Here is a 6,000-nt window from a genome sequence, read left to right on the forward strand (position 1 = left end):
ATTTTACTGAAATGCAGTTAATGGGAATTCGCTTGGCTATCTCTGAGGATAACGATTGCTAATGGGCATCGACGGGGCGTAGAGCGGGGCCATTGAGGTCCTGGGACATCTACGATACCCAGAGCATCTGGATCTCCGGGGCTACAACTGCGGTTGCTCGGATTCCACATTGATAGTCACCTAAGGATAATGAGCTCAAGGGCAAGCTAAAGCTAAAAGGAAGCTAAAAGGATAGGCGAGAATGTTCTTTTCAGGTGTGTCCGGAAAGGTTAAAAGAGCGTTTAATCCAAGGAAAAGACAATTACTTAGCACACAGCCGAAGAACAATCATTTGAAATTATTTAAAAAATGTTTTCCAAAAAGTTTATTCAACTGTCTACTATTCCGAGCTTAGAAGGACGATTATAAAGCTCAGTTTCAATCAAGTCTTGCCGAAAGAAACAATTTAAGCTTTAAAATATATCAATAGTATCATTTGTACCCCTGACATGCTAATTAAATTTTCTGGAGCTTCAATTTGTTATATCGCCTGCCTGTTAACATGGGAAATCATACACAGTATGTTTTGCTTATAATCAGCTTAAAATATCAGCGAACAAACAATATCAATCAAAACGAAATCAAATGCTGCAGGTAGTCTGCTCAGCCCTCCCCTTATCACCCATCCCTTCCAGAGCAGTCCCCATCCATTACCCGCAGTTATGTTCCAGATTTAACTTGCTACGTGCAACGCCAATTTGATTGCTCATACGAGTATATGTTTGTATATGTATCCGTGGCATCGAAGGCGATGGAAGAGAAAGAATAATAAAGGCACAGGTAGGTAGACCAGGTGCAGGAGTAGAAGGAGGCAGCGTGGGAGGTGACGTCAGGTGTAACCGAGAGTCACTCACTCGCAGTCGCAGTCTCAGTCAGTCACTTGGCTCGGTCCCAGTTGGTGGGAAAGGCCGAGCAGTCGAGCGCGAAATAAGCTTTGTCTGATGGACTGAGCCAAATGAACAGTAGAGGAGCGGAGGAGCCGCTGCCAGGTGGAGATGATACCACATGACATGTGGAGGAGCAACCAGCGGCAACAACAGCAGCAGAAATAATACGCCAACAGATTAATGACGGATTATACATGATGAAAAAAACATCGGATTGGAGAAAATTTGGAAATGTAATGTAAATTATTATATAGCCCTTTTAGTCATAATACAAATTATGTAAAATATTTCAAGTCATTTTATTAACTTTAATTTGTATAAAACATGTAATGATCTGTTACAGTTTCCACTCAAGATTAAAACCAGAAAACTAGAAAAGTAAAGACTTATAAGGACACATCTTAAATTCATTAAGCAAAAAAATCATAACCCCTTTCCTTGCAGTGTAGTCAGGTAACGGTAATTTGAAACGGCTTTGTCCCGCCACTACCCTCTCGGGCACAACATTTCTCCATCCTGGCGTATCCTGGAAATCCATTTTGGCTGTTAATGTGACATTTAGTCATTAAAATTTCAAGAGGCGCGACTCAGACAAAGCATAATATTGTTATTATTATTCGCTTGTGTTTGCCTAAAATGCCAGAAAGTTGATTCTGTTGATTCTGTGCGGAGTAACAGCTGCCAGCAGCTGCTGTAAGACAACGGGCACAACGTGGCGTATGCGTAATGTGCGTACAGTGATCACAGTGCCACGGTGGCACTGCTGGGCTGGTTCCTGCATGCTGGCTGCTGCTTCATTCAAATTAAATTTGCCCCGGGTCATGTGAGTATTGCCTCGTTTGCCAAATGTAGAGAGTGAATAAAAGACAAGTCAAGTTCTGTAAGAGGGCATGGCCTGGTATCCCAGGCATCGCAGCCATCAAGAGCAAAACAAATTGGCAAATAAAATTTTTACCAGCGCCAAAGAAATATAAAAAGTTGACTCCAAGTTAGAGGAAAGTTCTGGTGTGTGTGGGTCTGGGGTGAACACAGCACAACAAAAAACAACATCAAGTTTCGTGTGTGTAATTAAATTTACTTGTTGCTGTAAATTTCTCACAACCCCCCCATAGCCCTGCTTACACCTTGGCCATCAAACTAAAGCAATCGGAAGTTGGCTGAAGCGAGGAGAAGTGACACTAATTAAATGCCCATGGAGCGGATGTTTATTTGCTACAGCAAGGAGTCGACTACCGTCAAGGCAGTGCCACACACATATTCCCATCCGAGTTGTCTTTAAATGATGGAAAATAACCAGTCCCATCCACGCTCTATTTGCCAGCTTCTCGAGCATCAGCTTCTGGGCATATGCAAATTTGGGCCAAAAACTTTCAAAGCCGAGGAAGTGTCACATGGTTTGGCCTCTGACATTTCTACACACAATTAAGTTGATTTGTTGCCTGTTGCGGTCAAAGCTAACGAAGGCCTTCTCGCTCGGGCTGCACTTAATGGCAGGATGCGTCTATAGGAAATGCATTTTCAGGACCCCCTAACCTCTTTGTCTTTGTGTGTGAGTGCGTGCGTGAAAGGATTTCGATTGCAAAATCACATGTGTGTGTGTGAGTGAAGCGCTTGGAGGCCAAATAATATGGCTTGATGGATGTCCGGAGTGATGAACTTGGCAATTTCTCTCTCAGCAGCCTAATATCTTTCACACAAGCGGCACAAATTAAATTCTATTTGCCTCGGATCAATTGGCTTTTGGTCTTGAGTTTTCTTGAGATGCTTCAGTTTGACATTAGAAGATATCTTTAGATTATCCTTAAAGGCAAGCTCAGTTCTTTCCTTACTTATTTTATTTATGAAGTTAGAAATACCTGTTACCATAAATAACACCACTCTACCACCAAGCCATAACAAGTCCTTCTCCAGTAAGCCCAATTCCCCTGAAATGGCAAAAACTCCCAGCCAAGAATCATTAGATTTCGAACCATTAAACGCGTTTATATGTTTGCAATCACATCATCACAAAGCAAGGCAAGCGCGACAAAAACTTATGGCAATCATATAATAAAAGGAAAATATATCTCGAGAGGAGTACCAGACCGAGCACAAAAAAAAACAAAATGAAAATGCAGAAATGGCAGAAACTTTTGCCAGCCATGTGTCTCAACTTCATTCGAGTGCTCCTCCTCGTCGTACGTGTCTGCACTGGCAAAACAAACAATAAGACCGGCACAAAAGATCCTTTCCCTGTCAGAAGACGGGACAGACAGGGGCTGGGCGCACAGGACTCAGGGTCGAGGCAACTTTAAAGTGCAGCAAATTGCATTTGATATTTGTAGTAATATTTTCTGCAGCTTCTCAAAACAATCGGCGAAAACAATTGAAAGATGCGTCGAATCGAGCAAAAGGGCACAACAAAACAAAAATGTAACAAGGATAATTCTGTGAAAGCTATGAAATGGAAACTCAGCTCATGAAATATTCAGAGTGAGATTTGTGTTATTTTTCGGTTCTGTTAGGGCTAAATTGACAAACAAACAAAAAACAAAGTAACATTTGGAAAATATAAACTGTAGGAAGCCGAATATAATAGTTCTTTCTTCTTATTTTTATTTAATATTATTTAATGAAATTTATTTAATATAAAAACTAATTTAAAAAAAGCTGTTTGCATCAAAGCTTTAAGGCGAAAGATGTACCTGATAGACTATAGACTTGTCTAGAAAGACTTACCTGATAGAATGACAAGAAATCTTGACTTTTATATTTCTTTTTTTCTGAAAAAAAGTATTTGTTTCAACAACCCTTTGTTTAGAGTATTATAAATACTTTCAGAGCTCGGCAGGACCACAAAGCATCCCAGGACGATGAGCAGCAAATTGTTTGCTTAATGCGAAGCAGTTGCTCGTTTAAGTTTCTGCTTGTTTAGATGGTCTGGGGCCTGCAAGGGATAGTTGGGAAAACGGAAATTGAAATGAAACTTCAGATAAATTATACCTGGAAAAGGCAATGAAAGTTAAATTTGTTGTTTGTGTGAAATACTGGAAGTCATATAAAAAGTTTTCAACATTTTTCAAAAGGGGTTTTCTTTTTGACAAAAGTAAAAAAAATTAAAGACAAATTCTAAAATTATTTCAACTATATGAAAACCCTCAACAATTACATGTATTTCCCAAAATTATTTAATTCACTTGGATTAATCAATTAATGTAATTTAATAGTCGTTCTCTTTTATCACCTGAAACCGCCATCAAATTAGCTATTCGGCGGCAATTAAAAGGACATGAAATCGCAGACAAAGTGCACAGCCAGTATTTTCGTACTAATCCTGGCTATTTGAGCTCTGATTGAATACCGCCAAGGACTATGACAATTCCGCTGACGATGATGGAGCTACGACTGATGCTTGATGGCGATGGCGATGGTATAACAATAAACATGAAGGAAGGAGTGTAAAAACAAGCGTTTCCACCGAGACTAAGTATTTTATGGCCAGCACTAAAGTCCGAGCATCAAAAAGGAAACTTTGTCACACACCCCCGCACACCCGCACAGCCACTCATATAGGGTAAGCAATTACAAGAACAAGGACATTGAAATGGAAATGGAAAAAATTATACATCATCGAGTCGTCTGTCATTCCCCACAAGGCTATTAAAACTTGTATGTAGCTCATATAACACTTTTAATGCCAATCAAAGTCTTAACCCAAACTTGGAGAAAAACCAAAAAAATAATACCTATATAGCTGAAAGATTTCAAGCAAATAGCATCACAAACTTTTACCTTTTGTTTCCAAAAAAAAAAAAAAAGAAAATACAGGCAGAAAAAAAATAAACTATAAGTCAAGGCAAGTCGGAAAGTTAAACAAAAGCTCATTGAAAATGGGAAAAACAAAAAGCAAGGCAAATAATAAAAAAAAAACCAAAAGCCGAAAGAAAGAATCAAGTGTAATAGAAAGTAAAAGAAAAGCAATAAAGCCAAGGAAACGGCGCAAAGCGAAAAGAAATTGTCACAAATACAAATAGGAAATTGACGCGGAAAAACAATATGATGAAAAATATGATGGAATGGGTGGTGGTTGGTGGTTGGATGGAAAAAAAAAACAGAAACTTTTCCCTCAGAAGAAACAGAAATTTCCCAGAAGAGAGGCGTGGTCTACCATGTTTACCACATATTTTTGTTTTTATTATTTTTTTTTTTGGCTCTTCCTAAGGAGGCTTTACTCGTGTAACGAATTTAATCTTTTACGTTAACGCTTTCGGATAGGGAATGGGGGGTGGTGGTGGGTTAATAGGGGGTGGCAAGTAGCGAGTGGCAAGTAGCAAGTGGCAAGTGGCAAGCGGCAGTAGGCCCGGAAAAATCTGTTAGACGGAGCCATTGTTGGGTTTATTTATAGACCTCAAATGGCTTGAGCCCGAGGATGTGGCATTTGTTTGTAATGACATGTATGATAGGGTGGGGTTTTTACGGGAGGGGCACACACTGTACATCTAAAATAGGGGCACCAGGGAGGTTGGGGAATCAACAAGGACGAGGGATGCCTAAGTAAACAAAAGAGTTGTACTATGCAGTATATGTGCTGGCTGGCGTAGCCCGAGAAATGAGGTGGGTCCCCCATAAAGGACCTGATAAAAGCGGCTTAAAAAAGCTTTTAACGCAGCCAAATAAAAGAAAGCCGGAGATGAGAAATAGAAACGCACAAAAGGGTTAAGGCCAAGAGGAACGGACGAGGACGGGGTCCGGATGTTTACTGAGGTGGGTAAAGAGTAAATACATTTTAAAACTCATAAGTTAATGAAATTAGGCATGAATATAGATTAATGTTATCAACTTGTGAGGTCAAACTTTTTTTTAACAAGAAAGGAAAGCAAACTCGGGCTCAGTCGATACTTACATGTGTTACATACCTCCAACACATTTTCGATAATTTCGATTGGGAGCTACAGATCTCAAAGAACAACAGTGGCCTATGGTAACATCCTTGGAAAAATTACGATTGAAAATGTAGGTACTCGAAGTTCTAAAAAAAGGAAGGTATAACATTTCGCGGCTCGTCAAAAACTAGGCGAGTTATAAACAATTTTTT

The sequence above is a fragment of the Drosophila ananassae genome, chromosome 2R (assembly GCF_017639315.1).
Source record: "Drosophila ananassae strain 14024-0371.13 chromosome 2R, ASM1763931v2, whole genome shotgun sequence".
In the NCBI taxonomy this organism is placed as follows: Eukaryota; Metazoa; Arthropoda; class Insecta; order Diptera; family Drosophilidae; genus Drosophila; species Drosophila ananassae.